The sequence below is a fragment of the Balaenoptera borealis genome (genome assembly GCF_965194805.1).
Source record: "Balaenoptera borealis genome assembly, chromosome: 10".
Lineage (NCBI taxonomy): Eukaryota > Metazoa > Chordata > Mammalia > Artiodactyla > Balaenopteridae > Balaenoptera > Balaenoptera borealis.
Window position 1 is genome coordinate 6,959,417 of NC_138874.1, and position 25,558 is coordinate 6,984,974.

A 25,558-nucleotide genomic window follows, 5' to 3' on the forward strand; every position below is an offset into this window, starting at 1 on the left:
GTAGGAAAAAGTTACCCTTGTTAGCTTAATTTCTTCAAAGGGCACCAAACACTATCTCTTTGTATCTCTCATAGTACTTAATAAGCACTAAAGAAGGAAATGAATCATTATACACTCAAGTGGTAACGGATGCTATCCTTGACTTTAAATTACAGAGCATGGGAAAGGCAAGAAACCTCAGGGAACTTAACACTAACAAACAGTAAGTCTTTCTCTTTGAAAAGCAGGGCCTGACCTTGAACTCCAAGTTTATTTTTGCTCTAAGTCCACACACAGTACCTTTTAGCGACACTATTTATTTCCTTGTTAGTAAAGAGGCTATTGTGTCTTGTAGATCCACTGAACCTTGTTAATTTCATTATTTGGCATGCCTAGTTTTATCCTCAGGCAATTTAATTACTATTTTATAGGCTTTAAAGATCCTTTTCCTGGAAATGAAAATCAATGAGGCAGACTTGATCATCTGTGGAGGACTGACTGAACAAAAACCTCTTACGTGATCCTTATAAACCTCATTAATTTATCTTAGGGGGTAAATAAGCTAGGTTGCATAGATTTATTATGGAAATTAATTTTACTCCTGTTGTACCCCAGAGCATTTTATAAAGCATAGTAGGTACCTATAAATATTTCATGAACAAGTGAATAAATGAGTTAATATCATTAGACTTTTCAGTATGTAAGGATTATGAAAGTCTTATTCTATCATTCACGGTGAAAACTTTGGCTCAGTACTGTAATGTATGGATCAGAAGCAGAGACTCGTTTAAAAGGAACTCCGACGTCAACTAAGAGGAACAGATGTTATGATTTTCGGCATGTTGAAAATGCTTTTCTATTATTCACTGAATATTAAAAGTAACTAAGATATCCTTACTTAGCTATTTGAAGGTATACATATATACACACACATTTGTATCTGGAAGGTAAAAAAACTTATTTTTAGGTATGCAAAGTGTTTTTTTAAAATTCAGCCTTCCCCGCAGATCATATGTCATCAGGGAAATGCAAATTAAGACAAGCGAAATATCACCATACCCATTCGAATGGCCAAAATCTGAAACGCTGACAATACCAAATCCTGGTGAAGATGTGCAGCCAGAGGAACTCTCATTCATTGCTGGTGGGAATGCAAAATGGTACAGCTACTTTGGAAGACAGTTCGGCAGTTTCTCAAGCAACTGAGCATATGCTCACCTACAATCCAGCAGTCATGCTCTTTGGTATTTACCCGAAGGAGCTGAAAACTTATGTCCACACAAAAACCTGCACATGGATGTTTATATCAGCTTTATTCATAATTTCCAAAACTTGGAAGCAACCAAGACATTCTTTTTTTTAAAAATAAACTTATTTATTTTATTTATTTATTTTTGGCTGTGTTGGGTCTTCGTTGCTGCACGCGGGCTTTCTCTAGTTGCAGCACGCGGGCTTTCTCTAGTTGTGGCACGCGGGGGCTACTCTTCGTTGCAGTGTGCAGGCTTCTCATAGCGGTGGCTTCTCTTGTTGCGGAGCACAGGCTCTAGGCGCATGGGCTTCAGTAGTTGTGGCTCGTGGGCTCTAGAGTGCAGGCTCAGCAGTTGTGGCACACGGGCTTAGGTGCTCCGCAGCATGTGGGATCTTCCCAGACCAGGGCTCGAACCCGTGTCCCCTGCATTGGCAGGCGGATTCTTAACCACTGTGCCATCAGGGAAGCCCCAAGATATTCTTCAGTAGGTGAATGGATCAATAAACTGTGGTACATCCAGACAATGGAGTATTATTCAGCTCTAAAGAGAAATGAGCTATCAAGTCATAAAAATACATGGAAGAAACTTATATGCACATTACTAAATGAAAGAAGCCAATCTGAAGGGGCTACATACTGTATGATTCCACCTATATGACATTCTGGAAAAGGCAAAACTATAGAGACAGTTAAAAGATCAGTGGTTGCCAGGAGTAGGGGGAATGGGAAGGGGTGAAATAGGCAGAGCCTAGAGGATTTTTAGGGTAGTGAAAATATTCTGTATGATACTATACTGATGCACACATGTCATTTTACATTTGTCCAAATCGACAGAATATACAATAAATGCCAAGAGTGAACTATAATGTAAAGTACAGACTTTGGGTGATTGTGATGTGTCAGTGTTGAGTTCATCAATTCCAACACATGTACCGCTCTGGTGGGGGATACTGACAGTAATGGAGAGCGCTATGCATGTTCAGGGGCAGTGGGTATATGGGAAATCTCTATATCTTCTCTGCAACTTTTCTGTTAACCTACAGCTGCTCTAAAAATAATCTCAAGAAAAAATAGTGAGCCTACCAGTTTATCTGTGTCAACATTTTCCCAAAATCCAGCTGAACATGGTTTTCTTCTGATCACTTTGGCCCATGAATGAAAAAGTATCCAATGGTTAACATGAAAACTAAACCTACTAACTTGTCAATGTTGAGCCTGTCTTAGACAGATGCATGGTGGTAGCTTGTGAGAGTTTATGAAACTCTATGCATTTGGGGCATTTATTGACTTAACTTGGAATCAGAAGTGAAAATTCAAAAAATGTGTAAAATTACAGATTTCATCTATTATTGCACAGTGCAAAAATATTTAAAGGACTGTCTGGGCATTTGTTTACTTAATCAAATGCTTTTTTATAATTTGAACATGTATTTTATTTAACTGTAATCACATTTAATACGTTTAAGAAGTATAAAGATGGCAGAATCCTTGTGTAGGTAGTTTTGGAAAATGCAAAAGAATTACCATGAGATGGTGAGAAAAACTCATGATAATAAAGATGGGCAGAAAATACTGACAGAAGGGAAAAAATAATTCGATGCAAAGAGAAGAGAAATGCAATCAGACTAGCCAAATAAAAACACCAGATATGAAAAATCAACACATTCTCAGAAGTGTAAAAGAGCAAAGCACAGAAAATATGTGCCACATGCTTGAGCTCTGCGGTGTTTGCTGGGGCGAGAGTTAAACCCATTAAACAAGTACTGGTTAATAACAGTTACATCCCGGTTTTATAGCATATGTTACAGTGGGTATGACTACCAAGATCACAGCTAGCCTTTTTGATCTAGTTTGAAGTGTTACAGCAAATAATTATTAGATGGAGATAAATCACAGATAATGACTTAAGAATCATGTGTTCAGACTTAATCTTTAACTTCATACTCAGGGATAATGGATTTTAAGTCTGTTTGTTAATTTCCCTCTTACCCAGAGCTACTACCATTTGCATTCTACAGGCCTAAAGATTAAAAACCACCAGGTTTACCTGGTTGAGGGAGTTGTTAGATATGCAAAGGGGTGAAGCAATTAAAACTGTATTTATTCAAAGGCGAGCTTAAGAAACAGTAATATCAACTAGCTGTAAATTGCATCAAGATCCCTACCAATATTTTTGACCCTAGTAATTTGATTTCAGGAACTCCAAAAGATTTCCTAAGGAAACAACCAAATACTCAGGGGGAAAAATTCTGGGTACAAAGACCTCATCACAAGTATATTGATAATAGTGAAAAACATGAAAAAACACAAACTCCCAGTAACATGGAGAAAGCTAAGAAGACCATCTTGCATCTTCCGGACAGACTATTATTCAGCCACTAAAAATGATGGCTATAAAGTAATAGAATGCCCATCATATAAAGCTAATAAGGAAAACTATACATAATTGCATATATAATATGTAGAAAAAGAGGGCAGAGAGAATAACGACCTTGAAAGGAATTTATCAAAGGGATGGCTATGTTTGCCTGTTAAAATTTTTGGTGTAGTTGGTTTGTTAATGAAGTTATATTTTGTAATGGAAAAAATCAACTGGAAACATATAGGGCAAATGTTACTTTTGCTGATCCTTTGGTGAGACGACAAACAGTTTAAGATGAGAACAATTCTCCTATCAAGTATTTTCATGACTAAATGTTTCAGCATCTAAGTTTTATTTTGTTTTACTTAACAAACATTCAGGGAATGTTTTCTATGTACTATTCCCTTCCCTATATGCATTTCACTCATACTTCAAAGTGCTAGTCTCCTGACATTGCCTACTAAATACAAAGTCTTTTATCTTTTTCCTCTAAACTATCCCATGCAATGATTTGGGATTCCTTGTCAATTCACAGCCAGGTCATACTTTGCATTCTGAACTACCTACTCAAACTGTGCGAGACCAAGACTAGTACTATTAATCATTTATGTCAAATAATTCACCACCAGTTGTTTTTTTTAACATCTTTATTGGAGTATAATTGCTTTACAATGGTGTGTTAGTTTCTGCTTCATAATGAAGTGAATCAGCTATACATATACATATATCCCCATATCTCCTCTCTCTTGCATCTCCCTCCCACCCTCCCTATCCCACCCCTCTAGGTGGTCACAGAGCACCCAGCTGATCTCCCTGTGCTGTGCGGCTGCTTCTCACTAGCTATTTTACATTTGGTATCGTATATATGTCCGTGACACTCGCACTTTGTCCCAGCTTACCCTTCCCCCTTCCCATGTCCTCAAGTCCATTCTCTACGTCTGCATCTTTATTCCTGTCCTGCCCCTAGGTTCTTCAGAACGAATTTTTTTTTTTTTAAGATTCCATATATATGTGTTAGCATAGGGTATTTGTTTTTCTCTTTCTGACATACTTCACTATGTATGACAGACTCTACGTCCATCCACCTCACTACAAATAACTCAATTTCGTTTCTTTTTATGGCATATGCGCCACATCTTCTTTATCCAGTCATCTGTCGATGGACACTTAGGTTGCTTCCATGTCCTGGCTATTGTAAATAGAGCTGCAATGAACATTGTGGTACATGACTCTTTTTGAATTATGGTTTTCTCAGGATATATGCCCAGTAGTGGGATTGCTGGGTTGTATGGTAGTTCTATTTGTAGTTTTTTAAGGAACCTCCATACTGTTCTCCATAGTGGCTGTATCAATTTACATTCCCACCAACAGTGCAAGAGGGTTCCCTTTTCTCCAAACCCTCTCCAGCATTTATTGTTTGTAGATGTTTTGATGATGGCCATTCTGAGTGGTGTGAGGTGATACCTCATTGTAGTTTTGATTTGCATTTCTCTGATGATTAGTGATGTTGAGCATCCTTTCATGGGTTTGATGGCAATATGTATATCTTCTTTGAAGAAATGTCTCTTTAGGTCTTCTGCCCATTTTTGGGTTGGGTTGTTTGTTTTTTTGATATTGAGCAGCATGAGTTGCTTATAAATTTTGGAGATTAATCCTTTGTCAGTTGCTTCATTTGCGAATATTTTCTCCCATTCTGAGGGTTGTCTTTTCATCTTGTTCATGGTTTCCTTTGCTGTGCAAAAGCTTTTAAGTTTCATTAAGTCCCATTTGTTTATTTTTGTTTTTATTTCCATTTCTCTAGGAGGTGGGTCAAAAAGGATCTTGCTGTGATTTATGTCATAGAGTGTTCTGCCTATGTTTTCCTCTAAGAGTTTTATAGTGTCTGGCCTTACATTTAGGTCTTTAATCCATTCTGAGTTTATTTTTGTATATGGTGTTAGGGAGTGTTCTAATTTCATTCTTTTACATGTAGCTGTTCAGCTTTCCCAGCACCACTTACTGAAGAGGCTGTCTTATCTCCATTGTATATTCTTGCCTCCTTTATCAAAAATAAGGTGACCACATGTGCGTGAGTTTATCTCTGGGCTTTCTATCCTGTTCCATTGATCTATACTTCTGTTTCTGTGCCAGTACGATATTGTCTTGATTACTGTAGCTCTGTAGTATAGTCTGAAGTCAGGGAGCCTGATTCCTCCAGCTCCATTTTTCTTTCTCAAGATTGTTTTGGCTAGTTGGGGTCTTTTGTGTTTCCAAACAAATTGTGCAATTTTTTGTTCTAGTTCTGTGAAAAATGCCATTGGTAGTTTGATAGGGATTGCATTGAATCTGTAGATTGCTTTGGGTACCTATAGTCATTTTCAAAATGTTGATTCTTCCAATCCAAGAACATGGTATATCTCTCCATCTGTTTGTATCATCTTTAATTTCTTTCATCAGTGTCTATAGTTTTCTGCATACAGGTCTTTTGTCTCCTTAGGTAGGTTTATTCCTAGGTATTTTATTCTTTTTGTTGCAATGGTAAATGGGAGTGTTTCCTTAACTTCTCTGTCATATTTTTCATCATTAGTGTATAAGAATGCAAGAGATTTCTGTGCATTAATTTTGTACCCTGCTACTTTACCAAATCCATTGATAAGGTCTAGCAGTTTTCTGGTAGCATCTTTAGGATTCGCTATGTATAGTATCATATCATCTGCAAACAGTGACAGCTTAAAACAGTGACAGCTTTACTTCTTCTTTTCCGATTTGGATTCCTTTTATTTCTTTTTCTTCTCTGATTGCTGTGGGTAAAACTTCCAAAACTATGTTGAATAATAGTGGTCAGAGTGGACAACCTTGTCTTGTTCCTGATCTTAGAGGAAATGGTTTCAGTTTTTCACCACTGAGAACGATGTTGCTTGTGGGTTTGTCATATATGGCCTTTATTATGTTGAGGAAAGTTCCCTCTATGTCTAACTTCTGGAGGGTTTTTTTAATCATAAATGGGTATTGAATTTTGTCAAAAGCTTTCTCTGCATCTATTGATATGATCATATGGTTTTTCTCCTTCAATTTGTTAATATGGTGTATCACATTGATTGATTTGCGTATATTGAAGAATTCTTGCATTCCTGGGATAAACCCCACTTGATCATGGTGTATGATCCTTTTAATGTGCTGTTGGATTCTGTTTGCTAGTATTTTGTTGAGGATTTTTGCATCTATGCTCATCAGTGATATTGGCCTGTAGTTTTCTTTCTTTGTGACATCTTTGTCTAGTTTTGGTATCAAGGTGATGGTGGCCTCGTACAATGAGACTGGGAGTGTTCCTCCCTCTGCTATATTTTGGAAGAGTTTGAGAAGGATAGGTGTTAGCTCTTCTGTAAATGTTTGATAGAAGTTGCCTATGAAGCCATCTGGTCCTGGGCTTTCGTTTGTGGGAAGCTTTCTAATCACAGTCTCAATTTCAGTGCTTGTGGTTGGTCTGTTTATATTTTCTATTTCTTCCTGGTTCAGTCTCGGAAAGTTGTGCTTTTCTAAGAATTTGTCCATTTCTTCCAGGTTGTCCATTTTATTGGCATATAGTTGCTTGTAGTAATCTCTCATGATCCTTTGTATTTCTGTAGTGTCAGTTGTTACTTCCCCTCTTTCATTTCTGGATCTGTTCATTTGAGTCTTCTCCCTTTTTTTCTTGGTGAGTCTGGCTAATGGTTTATCAATTTTGTGTATCTTCTCAAAGAACCAGCTTTTAGTTTTATTGAACTTTGCTATTGTTTACTTCATTTCCTTTTCATTTATTTCTGATCTGATCTTTATGATTTCTTTCCTTCTGCTAACTTTGGGGGTTTTTTTGTTCTTCTTTCTCTAATTGCTTTACATGTAAGGTTAGGTTGTTTATTTGAGATGTTTCTTGAGGTAGGATTGTATTGCTATAAACTTCCCTCTTAGAACTGCTGCATCCCATAGGTTTTGGCTGGTTGTGTTTTCATTGTCATTTGTTCCTAGGTATTTTTTGATTTCCTCTTTGATTTCTTCAGTGATCTCTTGGTTATTTAGTAGTGTATTATTTAGCCTCCATGTGTCTGTAGTTTTTCCAGATTTTTCCTTTAAATGATATCTAGTCTCATAGCATTGGGGTCAGAAAAGATGCTTGATAGGATTTCAATTTTCTTAAATGTACCAAGGCTTAATTTGTGACCCAAGATATGGTCTCCCCTGGAGAATGTTCCATGAGCACTTAAGAAGAAGGTGTATTCTGTTGTTTTTGGATGGAATGTTCTATCAATATCAATTAAGTCCATCTTGTTTAATGTATCATTTAAAGCTTGTGTTTCCTCATTTATTTTCATTTTGGATGATCTGTCCATTGGTGAAAGTGGGGTGTTAAGGTCCCCTACTCTGATTGTGTTACTGTCGCTTTCCCCTTTTATGGCTGTTAGCATTTGCCTTATGTATTGAGGTGCTCCTATGTTGGGTGCATAAATATTTACAATTGTTATATCTTCTTCTTGGATTGATCCCTTGATCATTATGTAGTGTACTTCGTTGTCTCTTGTAATAGTCTTTATTTTAAAGTGTATTTTGTCTGATATGAGTATTGCTACTCCAGCTTTCTTTTGATTTCCATTTGCATGGAATATCTTTTCCATCCCCTCACTTTCAGTCTGTATGTGTCCCTGGGTCTGAAGTGGGTCTCTTCTAGCCAGCATATATATGGGTCTTGTTTTTGTATCCATTCAGCCAGTCTATGTCTTTTGGTTGGAGCATTGAATCCATTTACATTTAAGGTAGTTATTGATATGTATGTTTCTATTACCATTTTCTTAATTGTTTTGGTTTTGTTATTGTAGGTCTTTTCCTTGTCTTGTGTTTCCTACCTAGAGAAATTCCTTTAGCATTTGTTGTAAAGCTGGTTTGGTGGTGCTGAATTCTCTTAGCTTTTGCTCGTCTGTTAAGGTTTTAATTTTCCATGGAATCTTAATGAGATCCTTGCTGGATAGAGTAATCTTGGTTGTAGGTTCTTCCCCTTCATCACTTTAAATATGTCCTGCCACTCCCTTCTGGCTTGCAGAGTTTCTGCTGAAAGATCAGCTGTTAACCTTATGAGGATTCCCTTGTATGTTATTTGTTGTTTTTCCCTTGCTGCTTTTAATATTTTTTCTTTGTATATAATTTGTGATAGTTTGATTAATATGTGTCTTCGTGTGTTTCTCCTTGGATTTATCCTGTATGGGACTCTCTGTGCTTCCTGGACTTGACCGACTCTTTCCTTTCCCATATTAGGGAAGTTTCCAACTATAACTTCACCACCAGTTTTGAAATGGAAAATAATGAACTCTTGCACATGTGTCTGCTACTGTCAGACTCCAAGAGGCTTCAGAAAGGAGTGGCCTACTCCTTTATTGTTGCTGGCACTTACCACTGTCTTCCTTTCCTAGATAATGTCATGGTGGAATCAAGGTGATAATTACCCATCTCCCCTCAGGTATCTTTCACAATGTGTGCTTGCAGACTCAGGAGCAAGCATGGAACAGGAGATACCGTGGGGGGAGGAGGGGTCCACTGTTGAGGGTGGCACACTTTCTACCTCTCTCTTCACGTTTGACTCAAGAACAGTGACACTGGATTTTACAAATCTGTTTTTGTGCCTACCACCAATTTCATAACCTTGTCTGTGAAAATCACAATGTGAAGTAAAAATAGTCACCAAGGACCCTACATGGCTAATTTTCTGGGCATTCTTTGGACTTTTGTTATTAGATTGTTCCCTTGCATGTGACAATTGTTTCCTCTTTCTTAGACCACTCTTCCTTTCAGCAAAACTACCCACTCCTGGTTTGCATCTAGTCTTTCTGGATGCCGTTTCTCAGGCTCCTCCTTCTACCTGCCTCTTCAGTGTTGGTGCTTCTCAAGGTTCTGTCCTGTCTCAGTCTCTAGATCATCTCATTGGTTAATTTCCACTTGCCATTCTAAATCCACTATCATACTCTCCACCTTTCTCTACCCTGCTCTGCGCCCAAGGAAGATGACCTCTATGGAGCCTCAAGGTGTTTCCTTGCCCTTTGGTTTCATTATGGATTTGGCTAATGGGAGGCCAAAGGGCAGAGGGTGGGCAGAGAGGGAGGACATCAGACGTATCCCCCAACCTCTTCTCTTGCTGGGTCAAGGCCTGGCAGTGGCTACATTCCTCTACGGAAGGCTATAGATACTACTGGGCAACTCTCTCCTGCAGCCACATCAGTTTCCACTTGTCCATCTTCTTCCCTTTAGTCTCCCAGGCCTAAGAGTGGTAACAGCTCTCTGCTATTGCTAATCCCAGTGTTTCACCAACTCAGCTGGTTTCCTTAATCCTTCCCATAACCTTTATGAATAGTCTTCTCATCAAATTCTCCTTCATTACCCATTTGAGAATGACATCTGTTTCTTGCTGGGATCCTGACTAACACTCCATCGTAGTCTCACTCAGCTTTAATTACCACTACATGGTAATTGCTTTAATTCACTAGAACCCAATCTCTTTCCAATTTCCAAATACATATATATTTCAAAGCACCGTCTAAGTATTCTAAAATAACTTCAAGTTAACATGCCCCTAATTAAACCCATCTCTCTCACCCACCTCTGCCTGCCCTTCAACCCACAGGTCCCTTCAATCCATGTCTCTGCCTGCATTCTCATTTTAGAGAAAAACAACCATCCACCGCCTGCACAATCTAGGAAATTGGCAATTATCCTCTGTTCCTCACTCTCTTGCTGGTTTATCAAGTGCTCTTGGTTTTGTCTCCTATATAGTTCTTAAATCTATTTCCTCCTCTTCATCTGCATGGCCTCTCCTTTAGTTTAGAATCCATCTTCATTATATTGAGAAGGAATCCCTGCTATCTCTCACCAACTGGGTTGTAATCAATTTGAGGAAAGAGACAATCGTCTGCTACATTCACCAGTAAGTGCATTGGTTGAATGAGTGATTGAGTGAGTGAAGTACAAAATGAAGATCAGAATAATAGAATTTCACTTTTTCCACAGGTCTTACAAATAGCTCCAAATCACTTCAATTTGCACGTGCACACACACATACACGATGCACACACACACATCTGTTTGAGAATTTAATTCACTAAACTTAATTTTGTTTTGTATTTTGAATTCACAGCAAAGGTGTGCTAGAAGATAATTAACAACCAGCTTTCTGAGAAAAAAAGCCACATCTCTGATTTATAGCATGTGCCAATTTCCACGGTGAAAACACTGCCATCACTGTCAATTTCAAGTCACCAAAGCAACACCACTGAATAAGGAGCTAGAAAAAGATGGGCACATCTGGCTCTCCTGAGCTGGAATGAGCTGGCTCCAGCATGCCACTGAAAGACACATCAGAGATTTCTGAAAGAACACAATTACAAGGAATAGAGTATCTTAAAATTCTACAGGAAAAATAATAAAAATAGTACATAAAGCTAGAGGCATCATGGGAATCTGATCATCATTTGGAGAAAATTTAATTTTGCCCCATGAAAAATTTCCCACCTTTGTTTTCTTTCATTTGACTCATTTGAATAATTTACCATGTGCCTATATTTTGTGGGTCTCTGTTCCAGTGGAAGAAGCCAAACGTGAAAAAGAAGCTCTTTGACCAAGATTTACAGGTAAAGTGAAATGACTTAATGCTCGAGACCTGGGCTGTTTCTACATGGGGGAAGACAAGTGAAGGCTGCTATTTCTTTTTTTTTTTAACATCTTTATTGGAGTATAATTGCTTTACAATGGCGTGTTAGTTTCTGCTTTATAACAAAGTGAATCAGCTATACATATACATATGTTCCCATATCTCTTCCCTCTTGCATCTCCCTCCCTCCCACCCTCCCTATCCCACCCCTCTAGGTGGTCACAGAGCACTGAGCTGATCTCCCTGTGCTATGTGGCTGCTTCCCACTAGCTATCTATTTTACATTTGGTAGTGTATATATGTCCATGCCACTCACTCACTTCGTCCCAGCTTACCCTTCCCCCTCCCCATGTCCTCAAGTCCATTCTCTACGTCTGCGTCTTTATTCCTGTCCTAAGGCCGCTATTTCTAACTGGGAAGATCCACGAAGTGCTCTTGGAAGATGAGGCTTTGAGCTGCACTCTGGTGAGAAATATTATGGTAAATTGAAAGACAGAGGCAAGGGAAATTAAGGTCAGCTAGGGAACCTGGCATTGTGTTTGACACATAGTAGGCACTCAACAAATATTTGAGAGAATGAATAAATAAGTAAATGATTCACTGAATAAACGAGTGAGTGAATGAATTAAGGGGGAAACATGGGTAAAGGCAGAAATGTGAAAAAGCATTTGTATTGGGTTTCACCTATTGGGCCTAAGGCTGTGTCATTTGGTACCCAATATTACCTCTCTTTGACTTTGATTCTTAGTACTCCTAATTCACTTGCAGTGAAGTTATTAATTCTTCTTTGTCCCAGTATCCAACTACTCTGTCTCCATCAGCAGCACCGGTGTCTATGCTTCCAAGGACTGGACTAGCCCCTTGGAAACCTCAACCAGAATCCACTCCGGCCCTGCTCCACTGCATCACCCTTGCTGCAGCCACAGTCTGCTTTTCAAAATGCCAAAATCAAAGTCTGATGTTTCCTGCCACCCTGTCACTGCTCATTTAAGATTTAGGGTCTTTCCATAGAGAACAGACTTGTGGTTGCCAAGGGAGAGGGATGGATTGGGAGTTTCGGGTTAGCAGATGCCAACTATTATATGTAGAATGGATAAACAAAAAGGTCCTACTGTATAGCACAGGGAACTATATTCAGTATCCTGTGATAAACCATAATGGAAAAGAATATGAAAAAGAATGGATATATATGTATAACTGAATCACTCTGCTGTAGAGCAGAAATGAACACAACATTGTAAATCAGCGATACTTGAATAAATTTCAAAAAAGAGATTCAAGGTCTTTCAGTGGTTTGGACTGTTCTTAGAAGTTTGACTCTTAAGAAAGTCAATACTCCTTGATGTGGCCTACGAGGCCCTATCTGCTCTGGCCCCAGTGCCTTCTTCAGGTTGATACCCACGACCTTGTCCACAGACCCCCTTGTGTTGACCCCACAGCCTTCTCTTAGGCCATCAAGTGGTGCCTGCAATGCCGCTCCTTTTGTTAGGAATCCTCCCCCTCCTCTCATCACCCAACTGCACATACACTATGTCCTCTCTGACCAGGTCAGATGCTGCCTCAGAGCTCCATATACCTCTCCTGTGTGGAATTTATCAGAGTTATAAATGTGTACTTACTCTTACAACTGTTTGATTAATGCTGATCTCTCCCACTAGTCCGTAAGTTCCAGAGGGAGAGGCTATATCTGCTTTTACTCAAGTGTTTGGCACAAAATAGCTGCTTAATAGGTATTTGTTGAGTGAATGAACAAAGTGACATGTTCATTTCAATCTCCACATCTTTAAAAGATTGTTCTCATTCCTGGGGTGACCTTGCCACCCTGCACCTTCATGTCCTGCCATGAATGCAAATCTAACATTTCTTTCCATGCCCAGCTCAAAACCCATTATTTAATGCAACGAATATTAACAAATTCTCCTGTTCCAGGTTTTGTGTTAGGGGCAGGGAGTATATGGCTGCATAAGTTCTCACCAGCTCCCCTGAGGATGCCTGGTCTACCCAGGAGGATACACCACTAATTGCCATGTTATGTGCAAGGAGCACGAATATTGGTATGGCTAGACTTTACGAAAGCACAGTGGAGAAACAGATTAATACTCTCTGGATATTCAAGACAGCATCACAAATGAAGAAGCATTTGGCCTGCAGTTTTACAGCTTTTTTCTTGAACGTTTTTCTATTTCTTAGGAAAAATATGATAATGACGTATCTAAGTACATTTAAACCTACTACTTATGGGGCTTCTATTCTGTACCAGTCACTCTGATCGAAGCTTTTTACACATTTCCTAATTTAATCCTACCTCATAATAGTTTCTGACTCTGAATTTTAGTAACATGGTTTTATAACAAAATCCCACCCAAATATACATTGCACGATTGTTATTTGTATTGTTTCACTTACTTGGCTTGGCTTTCCCAAATGCTGCTCAAAAACTGTAATCTGATATTGTATTCTCCCTCATCCCCACTCCTCAACCTCCTCCACAGTGCTGTGCTAGATGCAGGGTAACTGATTAATGGATACCTTTGGATAAATGGAATCCAGGTGGTCTTTGAGCATGTGTGGTAGAGTTTCTATTCCAGTCAAAGTGTTCCATAAACAAGTTATCTTCATCATGAGAACTGTAACTTCCTAATTGCATATGATTTTCTTTTAAATGCAAAAATATGAGGATCAACATTGCACACCTGCTGTACGTATTTTTTAATGAATGTCCTAAAAAGACCAAGAAAAGAATGAGAAAGACAGTTTCTTGGGAATTTCAATTAATTCTCCCCAAATTCCTTACATACAGGCACCATGCAGGAGACACGAACAGGCTTTACTTCATTTTGTCCTAGCTACAGCCCTTTGGGATTGGTATTATTACCTCCATTTTATAGATAAGAAAACAAAGGATCAAACAAAAGTTACGAAACTTGGCCAAGATCAAACAGAACTGGCACCCAGAATATTTGAACTTGAGGCCCATCCTCTCTGATCACACATTTTCTCAACTGCAAAATGATCTCTCCAATGACTTGCTCTTTAAGATCACAGCTTTCATGTGTTAAATGGGTTTTATTCCCATTTAACAAGTCATTATCATTATGAAAACTTAACCTTCTCAATGGCATGAGACTGTCTTTTAAAAATAAAAATGTGGAGCTCAACACAGTACAACCACAATCCATATTTTTCTAACGCTTGTTCCGAAGAAAAAAAGGAAAATAGAAAAAAGAAAATAAAACAGAAGATTATTTACTGACTTCCCAGAAAATCTCTAAATACATGCACTGGGCAAGTCATTTCCTCAGGATTTACAGGGTCTAACACATGAAGTTACTGCACAAAGTAAAATTCTCAACCCTCAGCTGAAGTCCGCAACAGAAAAAACGTAGTCTATGTCTAAACACCGTAACCCCAAAGCTTCCTTATGGTAGTATTATTGAGACCACTGCTTATTTTTGCATTAAAACACTTTGTAAAATATAAAAGGAAGATAAACTACCCTTTTTTTGGCCATAATAGGTAAGCTGTTTCTTGCGTCATTTATTATCTCTTGGCTACGGTGTCAACATGGCCTTCACTTTTCTGTAATGTTATCTGTGTTATAATTTAACAATGGTGACATGTCATCTACAGAGCATAATTACCTGTACACATGTTAAAATTATTGTATTTTGCACATTCCATGGTGTAATATAAATTATAAGCTGAATTCTTCACATGTTAAAAAAAAATTAAACATATTCGTTAGTCCAATAAAAAAAAATCTGGCATCAGTACGGTGTGGTTTGGCAATGAAAACTAGAGACTGCAAAACTAGCCTAATATAGAGAAATGGAGAGATAAAGAATATATTAGAGGTGAAGCATTCCACAGGGTAAGTCTAACACTGATGGTTGGAATTTCTCAATAAAAGGTTAAGAACACTTAATATTTCCTAAACTATGTTCTGGAGGTCAAATCAAGAATGATAGCTCAATCTCTGGAGAGCAAAGAAACTTTTATAAATAGAAAGTCACACATTTAAAACATATAAAAGCAATGCATCAATGCAATTTTTAAAACTGACATTATTTACAGGGTATCTTAAAGCAGAGGTCCCCAACCTCCAGATCTAATGCCTGATTATCTGAGATGGAGCTAATGTAATAACAACAGGAATAAAGTGCACAATAAATATAATGCGCTTGAATCATCCCAAAACCATCACTCCACCGCCTGGTCCGTGGAAAAACTGTCTTCCACGAAAGCGGTCCCTGGTGCCAAAAAGGTTGGGGACCACAGTCTTAAAGGATAGTTTAATATTTAAATGTAATTAAATGATAAGTACTTACTAGCAAAAAGATAGTTAAGTTTATATAACTCATTGCAAATTTATCCCCCGCCCAAGTTATTCTACTCTAATGAAAAGGTCAAAGACCCCAAATAAAGAACATAAAACGTTGTGGCATTTCATACAAGGCAGTCAGAAAATGAAAAGCATATATAAGGCTCCTAGTTATCACTAATTAACACCATGTTTCCAAGGTAACTGCTTACTAAACTTGAAAATCAAAAAGTAATAAAATCAGGAAGAATGCGTTTTAACAGGCATGCTAAACATACAGCATAATCTAGCCATTTCATGACAACCAAATGTGCCTTATAGATTCACAATAAATATCTGTTGAATTATTAAAGAAATTTGGTGTAGTCTAAAAAAATCAGTAAATTGGAATGTTGTATTATCCATTTCCTTAAAAAAAAAAAACTAACTCTACCTACACACCATCTATCTTAGAGGTTTTACTCATTTCCTACAGACTCTTTTGCCTTTTTTCACCATTAAAAACATGAATTTTTTTTTTTAAGTAGAATAACTTGTAAGAGATTAGATGAAGTTATCAAACAGCCACTAGATCTACATGTCAATATGAGAAGGGGAAACAACTTGCATCATGGTGCCCTGATGTTTCAATGTTTTACCATCATAATACATTTATATAACTTTTGTTTTGTTTCTTAAAAAATAAAGATATATTGAGGTCAAAGATACATTTAAACTTTGACCATTTGCATAAAACTTACTAAAAGAGAATAACTGGGAAAGTTGGCATAGCTGTCCCAGAAGATTTATACTGAAATCAATACCTACTTATCAGTCTTAAAAGATAGAGGGTATTTTTAATAATTTTATTCAGAATGAGGAAAAACTAGAAAGACCTCATAAGATTTCTTATTCTGAAACTCATTTTTAGGTTAAAAGTGTAAATCTCCCTTAATTAAACTGTTCGGACGCTATTAAGTTTACCAAAACTTAAACATCCAGCTCAGTGGCTTTCAACTCTGTTGTAAATCAAGATCCCCTGTGAAACTTTTAAAAATCTACTGACTCAAATCTCCCACGTACAGTCAGAACATCTGAATTTCTTAAAAGCTCTGCAAGAGCTTTGAGAATTCCAGTTATGAGTTTATTCATCCAGCCTATGTGCCTACTATGTAAAACGTTGGGAAAGCACAGATGCAGAAAACATTAAGTCCTGTCGATAAAGAGGGGAAACAGTTGTTTGTGATAAGTGTGATAAGTTTATCTTAGATAGAGGCACGCAAACAGAGTGCTTTGGAACAATGAAAAGGAACCCTTAAGCTAGATGTGGTTTTGTGAGAGAGCTCAAGTCTTCAAAAATGAGAAGCCTTCTCACTCTCTTCCTTTGACTAAAGGTCCTGATCTTCAGGGAGCCTGAGAATAAAGAAAAGACCTTCCCTAAAGCCATGTTAGACCTTTGACCATTAGATGGAGTATACAGTCTAATCACTGAGTTCAGTCCATGCATCTGACAGGAGGACCAGAAAGTCACTGGACTGTAGATTTTCATTCAGGGGCAGGGAAATGATCAGTCCCACTGAAACGACATGAAAGGGCAATGGGAGAAAGATATAAACACAACTGCTTTCACTAGCATCACACTAGTTGTGCTTGTTCAAAGTAAAGGTTCCCTAGTTCAAGTGGTGTAAAATAATAGCAGGAAAAATGATGCAAAGCAGAGTGAGAAGGCAGAAGTTATTTCAATTTTAATCTTTTTAATACAGTAAATTGCTCCCCATTTGCATCCTGATGATTACATGTGGACACTGTTAACAGTTAACTTATTGAATTTATTGAATGCTGGAATATATGAACAATATGGACTACAGACTCAAGTCTGAAAACTTTAATCGTATACAATCTGATCCTTCTTTAAACTATCATCTTTCAAAATAAAAGGTAGATGAACTAAATACTCTTATATATTCTTCTATTGTGATTTCCTGACGTCAAATCTTAAATCCAACTTGTATTTTGTTACAAACTCAAAGAAAAATCTAAATGTCAATACAAATTATATCTCCACATGGAAATGTTATGCTGACTCTTCCAAAAAACATTTCCATCCTGACTCTTCCAAAAAAGTTAATCCATATGAAAAGGTTGGGTGGGAGCTCACAGCACTAAAATTTGTTTGACTTGAATAAGTAGACTATACTTAAAAGAATCCTCTTGAGAGTTGGACATATAGAGTCAGATCAAGTCAAATTCACTGAGGCAATACTATGGATTAGAGAGAGAATAGATGACTCTACCATCAAAAACATAAGTCAGATAGACATCTAACAGACAGAGGTAAAAAATACAAGGACCCTTAGACTAGAATGTGCAGACACCAAGAGTGACTGCACCGGTGTCCCATGAAGCCGCAATGAGGAAACCAACCAACCAAATGACTCATTGTCATGGGAGATGTTTTCCTTCTCAAGTGTTACACTTTGTCCCACTCCAGTATCAATATCAACATAATTTCTCCCTGAGAAACATTGAGGGTAAAGGGAAGAATACATTGAAAATTTCAGTTCCTTCATCCAAAGCAAGCAGATTTTATCTATTGATACTTGGCATGCTACAAATTGAATAACTACCATTATCGTACTTTCTATTATGCACCTAGATTTTCTTGCTCACCATTTTATCACTAGTGGCTAGCACAAAATAACTGTTCATTTTTTTTCTGACTTTCTTGCAGTGTTTTTTCTACATTGAAAAGAAATCCATGTAAGCACTCTTTCATGCATTTGTTCACTGACTTTTGGTGTATGATGTACGTTAATATTGGATTTAATAATAGATTAATAATGACCAAGTCCACTCTAGAGTGATGTAGATGCAATTTCTTAAAAAAAAAACAACAAAAATACACATTACATATGACCATAACAAAGTAGTACAAAGTTCTGATATTTTACTTATTCTTTATGAAGAAAATAAAGGGCATTCTTCCTATACATAGTTAGGATAAATAAAAATAATTTTCAACCTTTCAAGGTTTTCAAGAAAAAAAAGATAACCTGAAAAAAACAAATTTCTCCCCAATGTACCAAATGGACTAAAAAAATCACAAATGCTTCTCAGACAATTTATAGAACACTCTGTGCACACACAAATATGAGTTCCTTAATGCAGATTGCAAAATGCCTGCCACCCAGATAGATCTGATCCTAGTAAATCTTTTGTTTGCTTATGCAATATTTTTTAAATAAATAAATACATATACCCATCTATAGCATATAAATATATGCATATAAAGCAACATCTAAACATTAGTAAAAGTCATGTTAAAAACTTGATTTTAAGCATCCGTTAAACACATAGAACATCTGACAACAGAGGGTCGGCATTGTCGTGTTATAAAGACAGGCTCAGGTGAGCAGTGGGTCACCTTCACAATGGTGTGCACCATCTACTTGGCCTGAGTCCCTACCCTCTCCCAGGGGCTACACTTTACATCCACCTGGCCCACTGCCTCACTGATGTAGGCATCTGAGTTTAGTATCCCTGCTTCAACACCCTAATGTATATATGTTTTAGCAGTCATTTATGAAACTTAACTAATAGAGCAGTCTAGGAAATCTGATACTTAGTTTGCTTTATTTCCTATTAAGATGTATAGGCATCCTATCTTGCGTAGGTTTTAACTCAGAAGCAAATATTTGGTGAAGGTAAATTAAAAATCCGTTGAAAAGGAAAAATAAATCAGTTACAATTGGTTATCTGCTGTTAAATAGTTTTAACAAAAATCATGACCTGGATTATTTTTTTCTTCATTGTATTCATGTGTCTAGACTTAAAGATTGGTGCTTTTCAATTTGTATTTAGTTACAGGGAAACCTATGGAACTCAAAGTTAATAAGTCCTTGTCAACTTCTAAAATTTAAAATTAGGAATATCCAAAACAGATGTCTTTGGACAGTCAAAAGTCATTTCTGGTACCAAATTACATTCTAGGGGATATACATATTATGTGTAAAATTATGGAAAGCAAAAATTAAAACATTAATTTTAATAATTTTCCAATCTCATATGCTGGCTTAAAACATATAAATTTACAATGACTGTCTAGGATAATAAACATACCACCATGCACTCATAATTTGTTGTCCATTACAAAGTTAACCTTTTGATATCTATGGCAATCTCCTGAAACAAAAGATGTGATGCCTGGCCAGTAGGATGCAGCAACTGAGAAGGGCAACCAGGAATAACTTTTTTTTTCTTTAAAGAACCAAATGGAACAAGCACAAAGTTTACCCAGAAACACAGACCGCTTGTTCTAAAATATACTATATTCTTTATTCAATCATGAAGTCTATGAATTTCATTTCACAAAATCTTTCTCCATCGACACATTTTTTTTCTTTTGAAAACAGCATGCGTGAGCAACACATATTCACAGCTGAAATTGTTTTCTTCACATCTTAGGAGGATGATGAAATGTTAACATGCATCTTTTTTCCCGAAACTCAGAAGCAGAAGGTAAGGGTGACTGCAAAATCACCTAGTCAATCTGTTATCAGGTAGCCTCTGATACCATGGGTTTCCATCCTTTTCAAGGTTTTTTTTTCTTCATCCTACAAATGAACTTTAAAGCCTCAAAAAGTAATAATTTATCCCCTTGTTCAATACCCTTTTTATCCATGAACTGGAGAAGCAATTCTGGCACCACTTTCCTTCCTACTGGTCTCCTGCCTCCACCCTCAACAATGGCATGACCCAGTTCCTCATCTTTCTGAACTGTCCAGCCTCGTATCTAAAGGGAGAGCTGAGGTAGCTTACTAGCTGGCAGTAATCTGGGCTGCCAAACCATATCCGCTGGAGGGGAGAAGGGTTATAGATGTACCCCTTCTGGAAGTCTTGTAATGTACCAACCATGGAATGAGTCTGACATGTCAGAGCATAATCTTTGTTAAACCTTATACTTTTTAACTTAAACTTTCCCCCTCTTCTTTTGACTTACAAATTAGCACTCCATGAAATCATTTTCTGAAAAGAAGAAAACTATTAATTGGCAGCAAAAAGAGAACATAGTTTACACCACTACTGATAACTCACAGTCATTAGTGTAGGTGGATATTTTTCCTTGGAAAAAAGATACCAGAATATTTCATTCTAGTTCACACTGCTGAATAGTTATCCTTCAAAACAATGCGACTCATTAGAAAGTGAATGAAACGCCTGTCAGAGGTTCTCCTCCTCACCCCAGAGTACTGTTCTATAGAGAAAATCTTTTATGAAGGGGAAATATCCTTCTAGTTTACCATACATGTCAATGGTTAGTTTATGTATTGATAACATGTTGTAAGTTGTTTGAATCTAAATTTTAGAGGAAAGTCAGTGTAGATAAAAATTATTCTACAAAATGAAACTATCATTTAATAAAAAAACAACTTATAATCACTGAAGACCCATGACCATATGAAATATGGTCTCTAAGATTTTATTCTTTTGAAACAGATTTTGAAATTCAGAGCAAATATGGTTTCCCCACAATACTTAATTCTGTTCCTGAAGAGCCTTTCTTTTATTTCTCTCAACAGACTGATCACCAAAGAAGGTCGGCACAATGGCAATGTCCCACTAGCCCATGTTCATATTTGACCAGTCCACTCTTCTTCCCTTAATTTTCATCTACTTGGAAAATCTATACCAAATATAGAAATTTAGGATTTCTACTTGTCACCTTTTATATCAGTTATGCACTGTTTACCTAAGACCACTGAATCAGTTTCCAAGTTGCACAGAGAACATTATACTCAGAGCCCTGGATGATCCTACTTAAATGAATAAAATCACATATTATTGGAATCTGGTTATAACTCTAACTAAAAAAAAATTTTTTTTTCCTCTCTAGCTGCTGCTTAAGCAGTTACTAGTCTTTCTTGTTTTAGCTTCAGTGGTAATGAAAATTATCATGGGTATGCCACAGCAATGCAGCTAAAGAATTATACTTTTAGATATATTAAAATTTTCCCTATCCAAATTTGGGTCCCTTACTTGTTTACAACTTTATGTTTTCCTTCAGTTACTTTCATTTTCCTGCTTTTCATATTTTTATTGTGGCCTTAAGTTTTTAAATTTCATGCGCTGTTACTGTGACATGTAGAAAGGAATATAAGGAGTAACTTCTGTAAAAAGAAAACTTTTTCACTGATCAGTCTATGAGATTCATTTTTTGAGTCCAGAGATTGCAAACGTCTTTAACCAGAACCAGAGTCAAACACTCGTGTGTTTGAAACCTGATCTGGACAAGTCATTTAACCTGTCTGTGGTTTACTATATCAATCCATCAAACAAGAGAGAGTACTTATCTTGTATACTGTTTCAAGAATTAAATGATACATTACACAGGGAAGTATTTAGCACTGTTCTAACACAGAGTAAGCACACAATATTTTGTAAATATTAATATTTATATTATTGTCAGTGAATCATTCTCTAGGAAGGCTCAAACTGTGGTTTCCTATAACCTAGTTGTATTTCCACTAGGAGCCATTGTTCCATTAAGGGCACGAGCTCCCAATAAACTGATCATAAAATAAAATACATTTTCAACTTCTACTCTATACATTGAATTAATCCTCCTTAATCTCAGCTGGATTGAATTTAAAGAAATATACAAAATTAGGCATACTGTCTATGCTATCCCATTGTCTCGAAATGTCTGTTATGTGATCTCAACTATTTTGTTCTGTTCCAGATTTTTTACTACCTGCTTTGGAGCAAACATAAGGTAGAGGTTGATGCTTGTGTAATGTCACATAGCAGAGGCCAATGGGACAGGATGGAAGATAGTGTGTTCCAAATAACATCAAATGGTTGTAAACACTTGCCTTAGGTAGATGCAACCTAAATGAATATTCACATTACTTAGGTTTACGAAAAATCAAAGTAAGGAAGGGATTAACCCTTTTTAAAAAAGGTAGGCCGCTTGTGTGATTCACTGAAGAAGTATTCTTCTCATTATGTCAAAAACAAGTATTTAACTGTCATCAAAGCCAGTGGGTTCAATACAAAATTAATTATGAATAGAAAGCAAGCAAAGGAATAGATGAAACAGCACAGCAGTGATGAAGTGTGCCTGTGCCCAGAGATTCAGAACGTTTAGATGTTCAGCTGACAAACGCCACCTGTTCCTAATGGCAACACAGGGGCTGCTTATAAAATTACTGCGGAGGCTCCACTAATGTTGAGAGCCTAGGAGAGGCTAAAATTCAAATTATTTTTGTCAAGAACCCTGGTTTCTTTTCAACAAACACCTCCCCCTTGGGTTTATATTATTCTGATATCATCAATATGATTTTAAACCACCCAAGCAAACATTTGCAATGGAAATAATAACAATGGGAAACAAGCTGGCATTTGGTTATTTTTTAAAAATATGTGTATACATGTATATGTGTATCCTCTACATCCCCAAACCTCACTAGTGCCAAAGTAACATCTAAATATACTTGATTTTCAGCCTTTCCATTTAATTAATTAGCTAAATACCCTGGACAAGTGAGTTCTCTATTCCAACATAGACACTCACTCTTTCATGATTCAGTTTTCTTCAAATAATATTGATTTTAATATGATTGAAGTTCATAAAATATAGAACACTGCTAAAAGACAGCAAACAACTTAAATTCAGATTACAGAAGGTTCCCACCTTCATAGAAAATGGGCTTGTCTTGTCAGGGCCAGAGTGTAGGAAGGTGAGGGCAGCAGTGGCTAACCAGCAAACCTCAGTCACACCGAAAAGAACTACCTTTCTCTCCTTCAAGTGGTATCTGCTCTGACTGATCCTTGAGAAAAGTCTGCAGTATGGTGGACCATTAATAGTAATTCTAATAAGTATGATTACATTACCACTCTGCAAGACTCTTAACTTATTCTACGGTAAGCTCCTACTCTACTCATATTGTCCCATAGAAACTTTCCACTGAAGACACGTAATGGAAAAATAAATAACTATACAAACAGTATACACAGTAGCGGTAAGTTGTTATTACCTTTTTGGGGTGTGTACTACATGCAAGTTCTAAATTAAATTTTATTTTATTTTATTTTTTATTCATTTATTTATTTTTCGGCTGCACTGGGTCTTTGTTGATGCGTGCAGGCTTTCTCTAGTTGTGGCAAGCGGGGGCTATCCTTCATTGTGGTGCGTGGGCTTCTCATTACGGTGGCTTGTCGTTGTGGAGCACAGGCTCTAGAGCGCAGGCTCAGTAGTTGTGGCACACGGGCTTATCAGTTGGTCCGTGACATGTGGGATCTTCGCGGACCAGGGCTCGAACCTGTGTCCCCTGAACTGGCAGGCAGATTCTTAACCACTGTGCCACCAGGGAAGTCCTACATGCGAGTTCTAATATGTACTTACATATATACTCATTTAATGTTCCTGAGAACCAGGAGAAGCCAGGATAGTAATTATTCTTCTCACTCTACAGATAATAAAATTGAAGAACTCTGAAGAAAAGAAACAATATGGGGATGGGTATAGTGAGGGACAAATCCTAGAGGACAGCTACCTGGCAGGTCTAGAGAGCAGCCAGTCCTGACTGGAGCAAAAGGCTGGAAGACTCCTGAGCAGATGAAAGACAGGAAGGAAGGAAGGAAGGGAGGGAGGGAGGGAGAGAGGAGGGAAGGGAGGGAGAGGGAAGGAAAGAGAGGAAGGGAGACTATGAGACACTATTAATTCCAAGAAAACCAAAAAATAATACAAAAAAAAGAAAATATCATAGGTCTCTAAATGGTTCAGTAATGAGTAAAACATATAGTCAACACATGCTTGTAATGAATATTGATATAACAAAAATTTTAATGTTTTTCTTGGGAGTAAAATGATTTATAACAGGGCTAAAACATTTTATATAGTAAGAAGTAACAGCCCTCATTTTATATAGTAAGAAGTAAATTCTAATAGTCAAAAAGCAAAACATAGCTGTCTGGGCATGCTATTTAGAAATACAGAAGTAAATAACAGAAAAAAGAGCCTAAGGAGATGAAAATGGTTGCCTCTCATGAATGGGGATCCAGGAAAGGGGGGCACTGTGGATGCTATCATTTTATTGTAGCCTTGGAAACTGTGCAACTTTCTAAATGCCTGGGGTACTACAAAAGCTTAAAAACTCTTTGGTGGCACAAGAATGCAAGGACTGTGTAAAATCATATTAAAAACACAACAGAGTGGACGTATCTAGGCAGTCCTGTCTCTCAACTGCACTTGGGTGCTGAGAACAGGCAGATTTGCCAGGAAGAACACAGCCAGCTTAGGACTCCCTGAGCCAATGGGGCTGAAAAAAAGCAATAAGAAGCAGGAAGATACATGAAATTGTACTTGGATTTTCTCATTTTGCCTCAGAAAAAAATATACTGATCTTTTCTACTGCTCAGAAACCAAGCATTAAGGGACATCCCTGTCGACGTTTTAATGGAAATCCTTCTCTAGGGATAGCATGTGGTGAGTCTACACAGGGACCAGTCCTGAAGGATCAGAGCATTCAACTAAGAGATGGCAATGGAGGAAGGGGGTGAGAAGGGATCCTGCAGGCTTCAGTGAGGGAATCGTTGTCAACACTGCAGAACTTGTGGGGAGAGGAGCGAGGAAGGGGACTGAGGGACTGTGTGTGCAAAGGGGCATGGAATCACTCCTGCCTTCATATCGCCCTGGTATAAATGATTAAAGTATGCATTCTATGGGGGTGATATCTCCCCAAAGGGGGTGAAAATGAGTTCTTAGAGGGCGAAAATGTCTTAGAGATGGCAATGGTTTCTGACTCTCTAAATGGTCACATTTTATAAACAAATATACAAGAAATGTATGGCATTAAAATTTTCATGATTAGGAAAGAAAAAGTCTAAAAGGCTCCTGGGATGGGGAGGGCATTAATGAGGAAAATCCACTTGAGAAACACTGGATTAAAGGAAAAGGTAAAAGGAGAAATAATGGTTGGAGAACTTTGGAATGTAAATTGGTAAACACTGAGAAGGGCCTTA

The 25,558-nt window shown here is 37.4% G+C and overlaps 1 protein-coding gene and 1 long non-coding RNA gene across 14 annotated transcripts in view; one reads left to right on the forward strand and one right to left on the reverse strand.

Moving 5' to 3' along the window:
- Window positions 1–25,558, reverse strand: part of CHRM3 (cholinergic receptor muscarinic 3) — a 534,793-nt gene that overhangs the window by 487,040 nt on the left and 22,195 nt on the right. The gene's annotated exons all lie outside the window — the stretch shown is intronic.
- The window catches only part of LOC309635903, a 38,281-nt gene that overhangs the window by 6,738 nt on the left and 5,985 nt on the right, over window positions 1–25,558 (forward strand). Inside the window, exon 2 of the long non-coding RNA XR_014249094.1 lies at window positions 1–25,558. This exon is cut by the window's right edge and continues 5,985 nt beyond it. This is a non-coding gene — a long non-coding RNA (uncharacterized lncRNA).